The sequence below is a fragment of the Rhinolophus sinicus genome, chromosome 15, assembly GCF_057876585.1.
Source record: "Rhinolophus sinicus isolate RSI-liver-muscle chromosome 15, RSI-T2T, whole genome shotgun sequence".
Lineage (NCBI taxonomy): Eukaryota > Metazoa > Chordata > Mammalia > Chiroptera > Rhinolophidae > Rhinolophus > Rhinolophus sinicus.
In genome coordinates, this window is record NC_142515.1 from 128,264,292 (window position 1) to 128,282,817 (window position 18,526).

General features: G+C 37.4%; 1 long non-coding RNA gene across 2 annotated transcripts in view; it reads right to left on the reverse strand.

Annotated features, from left to right (window-relative positions):
* Positions 1 to 5,677: 5,677 nt before the first annotated feature.
* The window catches only part of LOC141572760 (uncharacterized), a 325,193-nt gene continuing 312,344 nt past the window's right edge, over positions 5,678 to 18,526 (reverse strand). For both annotated transcript variants that reach the window (XR_012498226.2, XR_016019093.1), the window contains one exon: positions 5,678 to 9,563. This is a non-coding gene — a long non-coding RNA (uncharacterized LOC141572760). The remainder of the gene's footprint in view (positions 9,564 to 18,526) is intronic.

The following is an 18,526-nucleotide window of genomic DNA, read 5'->3' on the forward strand; positions in this document are numbered from 1 at the left end:
AGATAGTTCAGAATAAAGGGCAATTATTATATCACATTCAAGAAGGGCAGAAATGTGAGACGATAATGGAGACCTGTTGCCTGACAGTGGGCATCTGATTTATGGATTTTGTGAGAGAAATAATTTCAGGTGATGACAGTTTCCTGGCTTTTGTTTTTGAGAGTTCATGGCTGAGAAGATAAACAAACCAAGAGTTGGATGTGCTGCTTCTTTCAATTGGAATTTCTTAGGATGGTAGCAAAGGTTTGAGTTGAAAGGAAAATAGGAGTTAAAAGTCTTCAATGGGGTACATAGGAGCTAGGTGCAACAATGTGCTGTACATAATGTACATGTAAGTATACGACAGATAGGACATAAACAGCAGGGGTTAGAAAAAGTAGAATGTTTTATAGCTGGATGGTAAAGCCTCAAACAAATGGATTTAAGACAAGGCATATAATTGACAGCCTGAAGAAAACGGTTTTTACATTAAGCAAGTTGAAAGACACAGGCAAAGAAAATTTCTTTTTGAAATGTCACCATTGTCCTAACTCTCAAGCTTTAGCGGATGTTTCTAATAAAATACACTGAAGATACTTGTTTGGGAACCTGATACCACTTAGCACATCATCTTGTATCTAAGACTGAAACAGATTTAGCTGAAATGTCCATGAAACAATGACTAGAAGACATTCCAAATCCATCCAAGTCTAGTGTACTTCTAGAAAGTTTCCATGTTGTAACCATTCTCTATACTGTTTGAAAGAAGAGGAATTCATTCATATATTCCCAACTAGAAACAATAGAGCTACACCTAAGTAAAGGACCAATATGTTTTATTTATTAAGAATCCAGGCTTTAGAGTAAGGCAAACTTTGAATCTCAGGCCTGCCACTTAATCCTTGTTAAACCTAGAGTAAATCAATTAAAGTTTCTACATTTGTTTTTTTAATCTATAAAATGATATGATGAGAGAATGATGATAAGAATAATGGTATTGTTTCATAATTAAATGAAATAAAATATAAAGGTCCTGAAAACTAGAAAATAATTCATAAATGGTAATTATTGTCACTGTTATTATTTTATTACTGTGCTGACATAAAGTTCATCATGTCAACAGACAGACATACTCTCAACACGCATATAAGAAAATTAGGTATTTGCCTGTAAGTAATCTTAAATCATACCTGAAATTATAGATTCCTCCTTAACAGCTAACTTGGAATACTAAATTGGCACTTCCTTCTCAGTTTAATTCAGTTCAGATCAACTCAGCAGATCAAAAAAAAAAAATTTTTCTTTGCAGTTTTATTTTTGTGTGTACATTTGCTTAACAATCACTGAATTTCTAAGCCAGGGTCAGGCAACTGAAGAGCCTTTATAAGTTGTTTATATTGTCTAGAACCAACGTATCCTGCAAACCCAGTCTGGAGCAAAAAGGGAACTACAACATCTTTCTAAAGACAGGCTTAGAAATTCTGACCCAGTAGGTTAGGATGTTTGCTTTCTCGGGTAGCAGGGCTGAGGCGTACTTGGCTGCTAGGCCGCCATTCTGCCCATTGCTGTTCTGGGTTCTTAGAATAAATATATGAAGAAGTTGTTGTCTCACCTCATGAAGAATGCAAAATTTATCACATGCTATGACACAGATGTTATCTCAGAACATCTTTAGTTGATTCACAGTAACGCTTGAAAGGACTCCTGAGACCACTTGTGGATTCAACAGGAAAAATTACCATGCTTATTTTGAGAATTTGCTACAGACAGAGGAAGGTTGACTGTATCCTAAGCCAAATAAGAACAGAATGAGGTAACATTTAATTTGGCCTGCTGAGAACAGCTTTATTGCTTTACTGAGAATTTGACGTTTGAGTTGAGCCTGAAAAAAAAAAATGAGTAGCATTAGAGAAGAAAATTAGAGAAGAGCACTTCAAGCAGAGAGACAATACTAAACAAAGACACGCATGAGATAGAAAGGATATCAAATGCTTGGGAAACAGTGTCTTGAAAACACTGAGAGCCCTCTTAGCAGTAAGAGATGGGATTGTACAGTGAACGGACTCAAATGACACACTAAGGATTTGGACTTTATCAGGAGGTAAGGGGAGGGACCAGCGGAACTTAAACAATAAATTCATGAATAGATGAATATTTAAGATAACTGACAACACAGTAGGTGATATACTTAGAGGAACAGATGCTGGAAATGAGATTTGATACGGAAATATTCAGGGAAGAGAGGGATGACATCACTGACGAGGACAGCCAGTAAGAGTTCAGCCGTGGTGACCAGTTAGCCATGGGAACTATAAAGGCGAAGGTAGATAAAGACACTTTTCAATTATTCAGGGAAGCAAAATAAGTAGATAACAGTGGCCTTAAATGAATTGGGTTTGACCATGTTAAGCCTTTAACCTCTGCTGCAACTCATAGAGAGTCAACCACGTTCTAGGTCAAGTGTTGCAAACGTTTTGTTGAAGGACCTCATCGTAAGTGCTTTAGGCTGAGAGGGCCACATATGCTCTGTCACAATGACTGCTCTCCCAGTGCAGTGAGAAAGTAGCCATCACAATGAACGGGAGTGGCTGTATCCTAATACAACTTAATTTGCAAAACCAGGCCGGGGTACCTGTAGCTGAGGTGATGCTTGAAGATGTGGAAGTGGCAAAGTTCATCCCCCCCCCCAAAAAAAAAAAAAAAAAAAAGAAAATTAAGGAGGGAAGCATGAGATTTTTTTGGTAGCAAGCTGAGAATGAGAAGATAATCAAAGACTCTGGAAGAGAGAGAGTCCTCAGACATGTGGGAAATAAAAAAGCAAAAGCTGAGTCATGAAAAGGGAGAGGCAGCACTTCCAGGAGAAAGAAGTAGTCACACATGCCCTGTGTTTTAAGATTGCCAAAGTAACTCCATCAGGGAGTGAATGATCCAGTCACTCAAGTTTGAACTTACGTCATATTTTCTAAGATAATCTGAAATAGAAACAATTTTGAAGTACTGCTCTTATTTGTGCCCAATTAGTAGGTTACAATAATGATTTCCGTCCAGTGTCAAACACGTAACATCAATATTAGGCGGATGAAGAGAGAGGGTAGCATGCAAATGCTTAGTATGACAGGACACTGTTGTGGCAATCATTACAGAGGGATCAAAGCTGATGTAGGAGGTTCAACTGGCGGGTGCTGGTTTTGTGATTCAGTTCCCCGTCAGATCACAGAGCTGCAATAAGAACATTTCCAATACAAATGGCACTATTGATTATTTGGTATAAACACTTGTAAAATTATTTAGGAACTATATCAGACCTTTCTGAAACATTCCCTAAACGATAATGCTGTTATTCTGACCCCATACTCTCTTCACTCCTTATTTTTCTAGGTGGAATAGGACTCAGAGAATTTGTCAGGAGTAGTAAATGAATGAAAAAATGATACCTTTACTAGGAATAATATACTCTAAAAATACTTTGCAAGTAGTAAACTGAACCGGACAAAGAGAATTTATAAATCAATAATCAAGAGCTGGTTATAATTCCACGTACTTCCTTCCTGAAGAGTATATGGTTTCTTTTCAAGATTTCAAGATTTGTATTATGTACCTAAAGGAAGACGTGATCCTACATCCTAGTTGTGGTAATGCTTTCATGGGAACCAAAGGAAACACATAATAAGGAAATAACAATTCTTCTTGCTTCATATTCCAAACCTTGTAAAAAATGAATATTATTCACTAAGGTTTACTTAGCCACAACTCCCATTGGCTTTAATGGGAGTTTGGCCACGGCTAGAGACCACAAATAAGGTCCATGTTTCTGGTAACAGAAAGAGTGCCCTGTTACTGTGGAGAAACTGTTAAACCACAGAGTGAAAGAAAACAGTTTCATGTCACTGGAGAAGTCTCCAAGTTGACTTCCATTAAAATGTAACCTTATAGTAGGATGTGGATGGTTAGAAAGTACTTAGCATAAAGGACAAATGTTACTTTCCCAAAAGAGAAATTGTGCTTGAGTGAACGGAGATTGTCGATGGGACGCCTAAGGGTACTGGCTCCTTTCCCATTCTGACACTTACTTGACTTGTCTTCTTTGGCAAGTTATATGCAGGTCCTTCCTGGCCCTCATTCCCTGGGCCAAATCTGAGCCCTGGTCACCTCCGAGCTGGACTCCTCTTACCTTACCTTCCTTTAGTCCCTGCCCCCTGCCTTTCTCCTCTCCAATCAACCTAATAGTACCAGTTCCCTGCTCATATTATTTCCATTCCTTCTCATTCACTCCATTTCATTCTTCTCTTTAAAAATCTCTCAGCAATTTCCTTTCCTTATTTTCATAAAAGTCACTTTCTCATTTTTGGCTTTCAGTTCCTCAATGACCAAAATCTGCTGTCTGTTCATCCCCACAAACTGGTCTATTTAAATGGGAATACTGACAAATCCACAGAGAGTATGTGTTAAGAAAAATCAGCCCTTCTGAATTCCAAGGGCTACAAAATAAGTGTCTCAACCAGTTTGGGATTCTAGCCAGTGGGAAAAGGAATATCCTAAAGCAATTTGTTAGATTTTTGTTGTTGTTCTTTTTATTTTAATGTCAAAGAAGAAGAGTTTCATCTTTGATTACCCAAAGCCTTTCTTTGTTTTTCTAAAACCACAAAGGTTTTGTTTGTTTGTTTTGTTTTGTTTTTTAGCTGGAATGGACTTTAGGTGTTATCTAGTCTGTGGTTGAAAAACTATTACTGTTTTCACAATAAAGTTATTTGTTAAAGATACATCTTATACAAACAAAAATTTAAAGGAAGTTATGCCTTGAACATGGGTGCGAGTCTCTGAGTCCTACTGACCTATCCTTATGCAAGTCCTGAGAGATTGATTGGGGCCATAAGAACTCCACCAGTATATTCTAACCTTTTCAGTTTACACCTGAGAAGACTGAAGCTCAGAGTGTGTAAGTTGTTCAGCGCTACAGTTAAAGTAACTAGAATTCAGCGTCCTGATTCTGAGTCTAGGCCTTCTACTATGGTCTTTATAACCACTCTTCTTTATTGCTTGTTTGGAAAACCATCCATTCCGGTTGAATGATTCTGTGATGTGTTTTAGCACACATTGTGGAAATAACTCCATTGCCTCCAATGGAGTTCTATGTCTGTACAAAATGGCTCCAACTTTCCCTGATGACCAAGTCAACAGAACAAATTCAGGAGCTTCCTCAGTGTTATTAATTGTTTTAGCTAATCCAATGATTGAATTGGAAGTTACTAGCCTTCATAAAAAAAAAGTCATGAACAGATATCCTACCCATAAATACATGACTATTGGATTGAATTCATACTCTAGAACTATTTGCAAATGATTTATATTGATGAGAAAAAGAAATATTTGGGTAGGAATAGTCTGTCATGCCAACCCCCAGGACAAGCACGTGGCAGACTATACATGGAAGTTGATAAAACATGTATATAAATATTTTAAGTTTGTGAGTCAAGCTAGGCCCATAGCCATGCCTAAGTTTCTGTCCTCCAACCCACCTTCACTGCTCCCTGAGAATATCTCTTGCATCCCTCAGGCTTCAGGAGTCTTAAGCCCTGTCCTGGACCAATCTTCATTCTATGGTTGGATCTTCTGGGGCAGGGTAGGGTGGGAAGTGAGGCTGAGTCCAGGGCTCCTGGATGGTGTCTATCTAGTAGAACCCAAAATGGAACTGACCTGGTTAGGCTCCTCAGTGATCCGGATCTCTCCATCTCTCCTCGACCGCTGACTTCTCTGACTCAGCACATCCAGGTTAAGCATCTCCCCAAACGCTCTTGTCCTTCCATTCTTGACTTTTACATTTGTCTGAAGCAGAACTCTGTCAAAAGAATTGTCAATTTGACACACTGAATAGCCATCCCTCGACAAGAAAATACAACCGGTCTTCATGGTTTCACTGATGCTGTTATCAATCAAATTTTCATATAAATACGTTTAATGGAGTCTTGTGTGTGATGCAGAGGGTCTTTCACCCTCTCTCATTAAGAATGAACAAACAAACAGATACCACATTGAAGGGAAACCTTTTGATTATGCTATTTCTGGGCCCGAGTATTGGGATTTTTCAGTTTGGGGCTACAAAGCATTATAGAGACAATTTGGTAAATGGTTCTACATAATTGAGATAAGAATTGCTTTAAAAAAATTGAGTTTATAAAACAAATGATATTCATAATTATATGTGAGGCTTTCATTCCAAAAGAGAATGACTATAATGAACATTTCATATAAATCTTTCACTCCTGAAATCACCTTATTGAGTAAAACAAGAATGCCTTCAACCACCAGCTAAATGCAGTAGCTAACATGGGCATTTTAAAAAGTTTAGACACACCAAAGCATTGGTACTTTAACATAAGAAATAGTTCTGTTTCTGTAATGTTTCCGCTCATGCTGTTCTTTTCCACTGACAGGTAAGAGTGAGGTTTTGACACTCTTAATATAACATAGGGTGTTAATCTTATAATCACCCTGTCAGCACTTTCTGTCAGAGTGTTAATGGCCACCTTTCAGCCACTCAGAGGCTCTTGCCAATAAAAATAATACCGGCATCCAGCCAACCAGAAGTTATTCAGCTACTTTTTTTTTTTCTTTATTTTTTTTAAAGCGATGAATAAATTTTTTTAAGAAGTACCAGCCTTCAAGGCAGAAGTCTATCTCTATGTCCTACTTCCCTATTGCAACTCTCTACCTGGTAATAAAATTCGAACTTTTTCCGTGGTCTGAACCTTTGCATTACATGTGAGTATCCAAAGTATTTCTTAGTTTTCACAAAAACAGTCCAAGAAAAAGTCCTATCTTGACAGAAAATGTAAAGCATCCTTTCAACCCGACTGAATGGGGCACTACTAATATACAATTAAGAATCATCCAAGAACCAGTGCATCTGAAAGCAACAGCTAATATGTATGTAGGTATGTTTATTATATAGTTGAAGCCTCTAGAATCCATTTCATACAGAATTTTGAAATAAAACAAAGTCAAGGAAATTATAATCACCTAAATTTTTACATTCTGGATTTGATCCTTTAGTGAATCAAAAAATGGCCTCCAATTTTGGTCTTTTTGACTAACCATCAAGCAAATAAAAGACGAGGAGGAAAAAGTAAGAGAGACTCTATAGGAAAGATTATCTCACCAGCTCATAGTTCCTTTCCCTGAAGTTCATGTCACTCTTGATTTTTCTCTCCCTTCCTTACCTTCTAAAGACATTCATTTGGGTCTGAGGACATCCATTCTGTGTTTACTGCTATCTTCCAGCTCATCTAAATTATACCCAACCACTTTGTATTTAGATGTTCAAAATTAGTGCTTTGTGTGTGTGTGTGTGTGTGTGTGTGTGTGTGTGTGTGGCAATATTTTTATAAACTGTTTGGCAAGGAAATAGCTTTGTGATATCTAATTTCTTGTTGAAGTATCAGGATAGTAAACAATAAAAATAAACTTTTCCCAATGGAATGCCTATTCACAAATCTATGATTATCATAACCACAAAGATCAGTATGAAAATCTGACACATAGTGAGATGACTTTCTGACTTTATTTCACCTTAACTGGTGTGCCTTTTATATCTCTTGTGTGCTAACTTCTAAAAGAAGTGACACGTATGCAATAGTATAGTAACATGAATAGTACTGATTGAAACAAGGAGTTTCTGCAAGAACTTACCTGATTTATTTTATGTTAAGGATAAATCTGTCACCCTTTCCTTTGCAATCATAACACTTAGATGGTCTTTTATTTTTCCTAATGACAGACTGCACATGGAAAATATATTTCCAAGAAATAAAATCCAAAGAAATTTACAATATCCTCTTTTCATTGAAAACTAAGAGAAATGTATCAGCAAATCTTTCATTGGGTTTGGCTATAAAACAGAGAAAACAATGAAGTACCAAGTATAGAAACAATTTTATGAGTACATGGCTCACATAGTTTTCTGAAAGAAATTCCCTTTCCAAAATGCTGATCAAACTAAACTCAAACTAAAATTTGAAGCTAAGAAGCCCAAGTTCAGTTAAAAAAAAATGGCTGCCAATTTAATCAAGCTTATGTTATGTATTATGTTTTGCCCAGAGACAGAAGGTAGGAATGGAAGGAAATCATTGAGTAGTAAATTTAATTATGAGATAATTTCAACTGAATGTCTCACTTTAAGCCGCTACATTTGTCTCAAAGAAAACGTATGGTCATCTAAATTAGTTCTGAGCCTCAGATGTTTCATATGGTAGAATTTCAGTGAAATTATGGTGTATACAAATAACCTGGCTTCTAAGGCATTTTTCACAGATTATTTTTTTCGAGCAAAAGATGTAATATTGTTTCCTTTCAGTCTTTAATTTAATCTCTGAAATGATGAGGAATCTCCTACTTTTTCCAGAGGAGAATCTACTTTAAACTTCTCAAAATCTTCAGTGTGCTATCAGAGAAAAGGTTAGAGAGTTGTGAAAGTAGACATTATTTGGGTACAAAGTGACATGTCCTTGGTGGTCACTGAGGAGGTAGGGAGGGGTCAACACTTAGGGTTAGGCTTAGTAGAAACAGGGGTTGGTATGTGACACTGGTTTTTTGATCCAGCAATCAAGTCTATCAGACCCCAAGTACTGAACATGACCAATAATGTCGAGACACTCGATGAAATGGTCTCTGATGTCCCTTCACATTATACGACCTGTCTTAGACCATAGTTTGTTTCATTCATCAAATACATTTTATAACTCTGTCAAGCATATACCATGTTTTCTAAAGATATGGAGAAAATTTTAGTTTCTTTTCTTTTTGTCTCATTTTTACATGGCATTATTTAAATGGTATTTTTATTTACATTTCTATTCACGACTTCAAAGGTGTGACCAATAATCTAATTATATTCTTATCAGTACGCATTTAATTCAAAAATAAACTGCCTTCATATTCCTTCACTTTCTCACTATTCCCTAACTTTCTCATCCTCAGAATGTGGGAAACTGTTTTCATGGCCACTCATCTTCTTCCTGCTCCTGGACATTGCAGCATGCTGAGTGTCACACACTCACCTGAGTCACGTTTTCCAGATACCAGAACCTATGGCATAATGTTAGAGGGGTACTTTGTACTTAACACATGTTAAATAACACAGAGAAAAAAATTATAATTAATAATAAAAGCCATTACATAGCTTTGTTTTGTAGCCATATATGTATATATATAGGCATATACAGTAACAATGGTGAGTCTATCACAGCAGTTGTTTGTTTGCAAACAACGAAACACTGACTCTCGGGACTTTACAAAGAGTGGCTGCATCTGACGGATGAGAGAGCCGGTGGGATTAGAGGGAGGGTTGAAGATAAACAGCTTCTGAAGTGTCTAGATCCTGTCTCGGTCGCAAGGCTTGCCTCACAGTCTTCCTGGGGAATGGATGAAGTCCAACTCATTCTTTCAGCCTTGCTTCAAAGTCCTTGGCCTTGCTTGTGCGCGAAGATGCAGAAAGAATTTCCAGTAATCCGGAGGCAGCTTTTGAAGAGGATGGCAGGCACCTGGATTTCATGTTCCTCCATGATGACTTTCAACAAGGAGAGGCACATCTGCAAATTAAATTGTGGTGTTGGGTGGCCAAAATATTAAAATCCATGACAGTAATATTTATCTTTACAAGTGAAGCACTATGGTTTCTCAACACTGGCAAGGAAATGCATATAAAAATGTGATGGTTAGGTAATGAGAAGAGAAAAGGGGAAAAGAACTTACTTTTATAGATACTCTAAAACCAACCAAAAGTCTTATGTTAACAGACTCTAATAGGAGCAAAACATTAATGACTTAGAAGTTATAGGTCTAAGTTACTACTAAAGACAGCCTGAAAGTAACAGGTGTTAAGACATTTACTTCGGCTGATGACAGTTTGTTACTAATTAAATCATTAACTGAGGATTCTGCAACACTTTGGCAGTACTCAACTTGCTTGAATCAGTTTCTCACACCTAGTTTAAAGGAGTGCTCTTGCTTGCTTTCTATCATTAAATAAACTTTGCTTAATTAGCAGTTACCTTCTCAAGTTTGCCAAACATAGCTTGGCACTTAGTCTAAATAAACATGGGATAAACTCAGAACAAACTTGAAGAAAATTAGTTTATGGTCTTTTATTAAATGTACCAGACGGAAAGACAAAACAATGCAAAGCAAAACAAATCAAAAACAAAATCTCTACAAAAATATGAAAAAAATAATTGTTAAAACTTGGGAACACTGGGAAGAGAAATGGAAAGAGAAATTGAGAAATTTTATGTGAATGAAGATTCAAAAATGGGGTAGATGATATCAGTAGCTCATTTATCTTCCTGAAAACAAACATAAAAAATTGAAATAAGCCATAGCAAACCCAACTGGTTTTTAGTTATACTCCAAAATGTACGACATCATGGTTGTACCATCATAATGTACCACAGAGAACAAAACTTTCCTCCTTCACCCAGTTTATCCAACTAAAGAAAACTTTCAAACTTTCCTGATTCTCAGAATCTAGTTTACATCACCATCATCAGGAAATAAAACCGACCTACGAAACCACTACCTAAAAAGTGACAGACTGAAAGAAACAGTCTTTTGAGATTGGCCAATCAATTGATGTGTGCTTCCAGAGAGGATTTGTGTTGTGAGGTTTGGAGAGAAATGAAAAACGACCTCTGTTCTCAGAGATTAAAATCCATTCAGGGAGCGAAGAATGACTTTGGAGGAAACAATTAACTCAACAAGACAAAACCCAGGAAATGCTTAAGCTGTGCAAGAAAGTAGGAACTCGTGTTGAAGCCTGAGGATGAGATAGGATTTGAGAAGATGGATAGTAGTGAAGTGAACATTCCAGGGAAGGCTGAGGTAGTTAAGATGCGGGACCAGGTAGGGGTACTAGTTATCATATATTTGGGAACAGGTATCTGGAGAAAAAGGCTCAGGATCACATGGTGTGGGATGAGAACACTGGTGTTGGCGACACACTGAAGATTCAACAGGCCAGACCCAGAAGTCTAGAAGGATAGAAAATGATGTTGATTAGTCAGAGTCACACAAAGAAAAGCTTTGAAAAGCCTCCAGAAGGAATGGAGAGATATCTGTGCTTGAAGCAGCAGGACATAGCAGACTAATAAGTCTACTATGTAAACCAGAGAAAAGTCTGGAAGGGATTTGCAGGAAGGCTATGTCTACCTCTTAGGTTTCTTTGACATTATAAATACCAATAGATTTAAAATAGAAGCTGAAATCAACTAAATCATAGAGACCAGAAAATGTACTGCCAAAGAAGTGGAAAACCCACAGTTACATCAATGATACAACTAAAACAAAAAGAGATATATATTTTTTTAAATAAAAGGGCCACATTTAATCAGGTAGTTGAATGGAAATGTTAGGCCCTACTGGATTCATGGTGCCCAGTCATAACTATTCAGGCCTTCACCCTCCAGGCTGAAGGCTACCTGGTCTGAAGCCAGTTCTTCTGTGTAGAGAGGGAGCGTGTTGGGGGCCTTAGTCTGGGTATCTTGTGAAACATCAAGGCACCCATGTGCATTTATCACTCGTCCCTTCTCAAATCCTTCTGAGTTAGTGGGGGTGGGGGTCAGGGTGGGGAAGGGAGAGAGAGGTGGAAGAGGAAGGGGAGGGGGAGGTGGAAAGAATGAGAGAGAGAGAAGAAAGCAGGAGAGGGGCCAAACATAGACTAGCAATTTCAAATTCTCCGCTATTTTTTGAAACCCAGAGAGCACACGGAAGGGTAAGTATCTTACTCAGAGAAGTTATAAACTAAGTGCCTCAGAGAGGAATATCAAAAAGGAAGGAGATAAGTTTCTCTTAAAGAACTCTGGACTTGGAGGTAATAAATTGCAAAAGAACACAGATGAGGTGCAGACTTAAAAATGAGACTGCTTGAAAAAAATCTGTGCATGGAGCAACCGTCACCCGTTAGCCTGTGCCTTCCCCCACCAATTCCATTGTGTTTCCCAATGTATAGAGCTAAACGACCATCCTCTCCTGGTATTCCCTTGCCCCAAGGTACAAACCCTCTCTTCACCTCTCCTCTAGCCATGACCTCAGCACATCATGAGTCCACTATTTAGAGAAATTGAAACAGGAGATTCCAAACTCAGGGACAGCACACACAGGGAAGAATGGTGGTGAAGTGCCAGAATGACAAATAGGAAATGATGAGAAAGTCCTTAAAATTGACACTGGGACCTCCATCCACCTCTCTCAGCCCTCTCGCAGAATGTGAACTGCTGAGGAAAATAACTCCAAGCAGAAAAGGAGATGATTCTTCTCTGGAGAAACATCAAGGTTTCAGAAAAATGACGCCTAGATATTGACATTTGGAAATCTCCCAAGAAAAAGTCAGTTTATTATCTAATCATCCTATAAAAAAGGACCTCCATTCACAAGCCTACCCAGACACACAGGGTTTAATACCTTTCTAGAGCTCCCTGTTTATACCCACGAAGAACAAAACAGCATTTGAGAAAAACCTGCAACATAAAAGAAACCAAAGTAAACAAATTAGACAAAAGGGAAGGAGAAAAATTGAAGAAGCAGAACAATTTTTTAAAAAAATATACAATAAAAGTCATCACTATATGAGAAAAGCTGTTTCATCTGTGACAGACCAACAGAAAAGTGAACAGAAAACACTCAGGGATCAACAAAGAACTCTTGAAAATTACAAGTGTGATCGCTGGCAATGACATATTTTTAGGAGATGGAAGTTGGATATCCCCCAGGAGTTGGAGGTCCTTTTCTGATGGAAGACACATTTTTCCCAGCCAGAGCTGTGCCTGATTATATTCTGCATGCATTGTGGCTGTTTCTGGATTCCCAGAAATTGAGCACACTGTAACATCTCAGCTGCCCTCCTTACTTTTTCAACCATTTTCTATCGCTTGAATTTGAAATGTGGAAACTTAATTAGGTAATAACTGGATCGTTCACAGAGTTGTATTTTGACCACTCTTGGTCATTTTTTTCTATCTTAAAGCAGACTGCTTCTAAGACGATGAGGTGTATGCATGTATGAATGCCATTAGTAGAAATGCAGTAAGAAACTGGATAAAAAGGCCATACTCAGGATGTGTTCTCCAAAAGCACTTAAAAATTTTGAAGTTTGAAAATTGATTCAATATGTGAAACATATAACGTTTACACTTATTTTAGTAGAACAATGGTTTGTTCAGAAACTTGTATAAAGCATAAGGTTCACATAGAGAGACACTGACAAGATATATATTGCATTGATTAAAATTAGTGATATTTAATTATTTTTCACAGTTAAGCCTTTCTTCACATTACCCTCTAGCCCTGGTGTTTCAGTTTTGAAAAGAGTATTAGCTCTTTATTACTTTTAAAAGAATCATAATAAATACATGTATTTAGTACAGGAACCATGTGAATCAGCGATTATCATATCTTGCTCATTCTTCATCTTTCTAGAAGTTTTAGTGTTTTAATCTGTTTATGTAAAACTCCATCCACTCACTCTATTTGCCTCTGGAGACAATTTATATCACTGTCAGTGCTCCTGAAATACAGTAGTTAAAATCACATCCAAAATATTCCAAGTAAAATAAGACTACAGTTTTGTACAAACAAAAAGCATCATATTAGGTTTCTGATAGTTTCCTTGACTGTCAGTATAAGCTGGCATCCTCAGGAAACAGAGTAGTATAGGTTGTAAACTATTTTGATTATCTTTCTTCTATAATTTATGTTTGTCATGAATGAACTTTGTTTATGAATTATGACAAGTTGGAGGCTTGAGATGGAGAGAGTTACTAGATTGTGCACATAATTGATCTTCTATTCCTTTTGTTGTTGCCTTTCCCTCCTCCTTTTCTCAAACCGTCAGTATTCTGAGGATATTATGCATTTATTCCGCATTTGAAGGTATTTCTTTGCTCTTGGATATCTAGTACATAGAACTTATGAATCTAATGAGCAAGTCTAACTAGGTTGAGAAGACTTGAAGAAAACACATTAAAAGTTATGAAGGCATATTAAGTACAGGTCTAAGATTGGTATTTACCAAAAGTTAGAGTTTGGAGTTAGGTTTCATCTTGACTTATCTTTTAACAAACAAAGTGTGACGCTTTCTTCCTTCATCAGTCAAGGCCAGTTATATGAAAGAAAAAATACCATAGGAATTTCAAAATGTAAGGGACTTAATACAGGAAATTGAATGTTTACAGTATCATCGGAAGAACTGAAGGAATGGTGGTCAGAGACCAACTAGATGGAAGGTAGAAAGGAATTTGCGAGAACCAACCACTCCCTCCATCTAGCCATTCCAACCTCAAAGCAGGCATGAAAATCCCACATTAACTAAAACAGCATATATAAAGCAATCATCATTTACTATGAAAAATAAAAAGCTCTTTAAAAATAAATTATCTAGTAATGGTACTAATTAAATATCCTCTTTAAAGACACTTTTCTAAAAACTGTTTACCCCGAGTCTCAGGTATAATATCTGGAATAACAGGTTATCAGTGATTTGGAAAATTAATATGAAGAGATAATATGTCCTTTCCTATCATCATTAAACTCTCACTAATACCAAACTTGGGGACAAATGAGGGTTGGTCCATAAAATAGAGTACAGTGGAAAGAATATGGGTTTTATATGGATTTTGGAGACAAGCACGAGCTCTAAACCTGACTTCAAAAACTAATAACTGTGAAATCTTTCACTTACAGTTTACTTAGCTTCCTGGGCCTTTGCTTTTTTATTTCTAAAAAATAATTAAAATACTTCATAGGGTTGTTTTAAAGAGTAAATGAGATAATGTGTCTTCGTATCAGTAAATGATAGTTACATTTCTGCCTTCTTTTGTCTATCTGATATACAGGATATCAGCACATGATTACCCATTATTGTAGAAAAGACGATGCAGTGACTGCCGTAAGACACAGAGAAGTGAAAGATGCAACTGGTATGAAAAAATGGGTAAGATGAATTGGTTTGTTTTATTGTAGTGAAACAGGTAACAAAATTTACCATCTTAACTATTTCTAAGTGTACAGTTAAGTAGTGTTAAGTATTCACCTTGTTCTGAAACAGATCTCCAGAACATTTAGTCTTCCAGACTATCCTATGACGTAGATATGACACCTTTCCACAGGTGTGGACAGACACGTTTATGATGGGGAAGGAGCAGCAGATGTTGTGGTCTGATAGCAGTAGAAGAAATATCAGAGGCAGAATTATAGCTGCCACCATCTAATGACCCACACAATGTGCTGAGCTTTGAGTACATTTTCTTTAATACATTTAACGTAAGGAATAAAATGGTCAAAGGAAAGCCTGTAGTAGAAGAAGAAAACTAAAAGTAGGTCCCGCAGGACAGTCCACCTTGAGGGGTAGAAAGAAAGGGGAGACACAAACAAAGGGGCCCCATGATTGAAAAGGAAAAGATGAGCCAGACAAATTCTGTCATCGAGTGGGTGGGGAAGAAGAGAGTTTCAAGAAAAACGAAATACTGGAAGCTGTAAGAAGGTTGAGGAAGATGCAACTGAGGTCGTTAATGACTGTATCTTGCACTCTCCCAAATTAGTGTTGGTCAACTCCACCCTCTATCTCCAGCATTCTTCTAAGTTTCAGGATCCTGGCTAAAAACCGTTTTTGCCATTGGGTCTCAAAATGTTTGTTTGTACTTAACAATGTCCCTTCCCACATGGTAGATTTAGCAAAGATGACTAATTCTTTTCCACTTTGCAACATTCAATTACAATTACTATCTATCTATCTAGTATCTATCTATCTATCTATCTATCTATCTATCTATCTATCTAACACATACATGTTTTATAATATTTATATATTAAATTTTAATATATATTTATTTGAATAATATATTATAATTAGAATTATATGTTATCTATAATTATTATATATTTGTAAATGAAATATAATACTTTCACTTACTTTAGGAATCCGGTCATCATACGAGTATTACTTTACCTACTAGTCTTGTTAAATTGTTCTGAAATTTAACCACAGAAGTTTGCTCCCCTGAAGAGCTTAGTTTTGCTGCAAAATTTGTGACTGCATTCTCCTTTTCAAAACCATTGCAATAACGGTAAAATTACATATGTACAGTACCAATCCAATAAAGTCCCACTGGCAGTATTTATCCCTCAAAGAAATATTACTCGTGCTTCACATACCCAGTGTTTAACATTACATTTCCTCTAATCCTTGCTGAAACAATTTATTAAAGAAGTACAACATTGGCTGTGAACTTGTGGAAAAAACTTTTCAAAAGCATAAATTATTTCTGCCTAACAACTGAGGGAGAATTGACAAGTTCCAATCTTTTGGACGTGGAACATGATATCTAAGAGATTCTTTTTGTTTTTCTCTACAAATATTGCTGATTTAGATATTTAATAATCCTATTCTTTATCGTAATTTTGTTGAGTTTTGTTCATGATTGTTTTTCAGAGATTTCCATTCAATGATGTCATTCTTCATGTGGATTCTGTAACTTGATTCACCTAGCCTACTTCACACAGTATTTCCAGGGTCAATGCTTTCAAAGCTTCTTAGAAATTAAGGTCTGTTCCCTCTGGGGCTTCAAGCTCTTGTCTGAGTAGGCAAAATATGGCTGAGCAGTCTCAAAATTCTCAGTCATCAGTCCTTGTGGAAGTAGGGTGATGAGTTATTCTTGGTTATTAATTCACCTTCCACCAGGCCTCCTTTCTCTTGTAGCTCAAGATTCTATGCCTCTCAGTGTATAAAGCACGTTACACATTCTTTGGGTTCTTATCACTTATGGCCCCATCACCTCCACCACTTGCTGAACTACTCCCCAGAGCTGATAACAAGCACCTGAGAACCAAGGCCTCTCCGTGCTAAGCTTCAGTTTCCCCATAGACTGTTCTCCACACCTCCCTCAGGAGCCAGCTAGCTCAATGTTTCTTGTGTTAAAACTATCAAAGTTAAGCTAGTGAAATCAGATTTTATTCAGTCACAGTGAGGAAAAGACCTAAGGTCCATTCCGATTTGCACAGAAGTGACTGATTATTTTAAAAGGAAAATGAGGGAGCAGGGAGAGGGAGGGAGCAGAGGCTCAAACTGAGTCAGGAAAGTGAACAATTACAAGGGATCGGTCAGTGTAAATTCAGTTAGGCCAACTGTATCATCTAGCTGGCCATTATCAAAGTGAGGACTCTATCCTCCCACAGAGACCAGGCCCTGTCCTTCCTGATGACTGCATTTCAAAGGAATGGCTTTCAGGTCCCAGAGAAAGAGATTCCTGAGTTGTAGGAGATACATACACTTCTCAAATTCACAGAGGAAGGAGTCACAATTGTAAGCTTTTTTTAGTAAATGCTCTAAGAAAGAGAGGTCAGGGGCCTATGGTCAGATGTTGGCTAGAACAAACAGTAAATTCTTTGAGAGCCCTGAGTTTTTTCAGACAGGAACTTAGAGAGAGGCTGTCTTTCCAGGAGCGTGGCCTTTGGCTGCTGGATGCCATGTTAAAGTGTGGTCAAGTGTCTTAGTGCAGGAGTTTGAATGGAGTGGTCCTGCCAACAGTTTTTGTAATTCTCCAAATTACCCCTCAGAGATGACCAGTTCCTAGAAAGTGCTGTTCTTCATTTGTCTCTGGTTTCACAAACTGAAGAATGGTGAGAATTGTATCAGCCATGCCTTTCGCTCTAAGAAGCACATTTCAGTGGGAACAGAGACTCCTGCTCACCTTTGGGAATCATACCTGGATCATGAAACGAATGATTTCATGTTGTTTTATAAAAAGTGTTTACCTGAATCCCAGTAAATGTTCCACCTAGCCTTTGAAGGGTCAGAAAACATTAGTAAACCACCAGCAGAAAGAAGGAAATTCCATGCAGGGGACCTAGATATAGCCAAAGTCATAAAAGATATGCTTTGATTTGATCTGTAGCTGCCAGGATGATAAATCTTATGTTTCAGCTGATTTCTTTTCCAGAAGCCATTGTTATCATCTTTACCTATGATCAACCTAATTTTCCTTTAGCATCTATGTGCTATCAGGTTAGTGTCAATACCCAATTCTGAAGTGTTAGAATTTTTGCTTTTGTCGTTTCAGCATCACAGACTGCTTTGGCCACATGCAGCCTATTCTTTTAACCAGTCACATCTAAAGAGGGTTGAGGGGAAAAGTTAAATATATTGAGACTCCTTTAAATATCCAATGCAATGCAGGAGACTACATTTTTCTTTTCTTAAAAATTTAGCAGATGTGTTTAAACCAAATCTCAAGCAGAATATTAATATAAACCTGAGAAAATATGAAACAGCTCTGGCAGAAGTTGAAGCAGATGTCCAGAGCCCACGTACCCCAATATGAAGCACCCTCTGCCTCTGGAAGTCCATGTTGCAACCCTGTAAATTCATGGGATTCTGTACAGAACTTGGAAAACGACTGTATTAGATGAGAGACATTGAGTATGGTTGTGCACAGGGGCCCACATGCTCAGAAAGAGCAGAAGCCTTTCCGTCCGGCAGCCTTCTGAAATTTCTACCTTACAGATG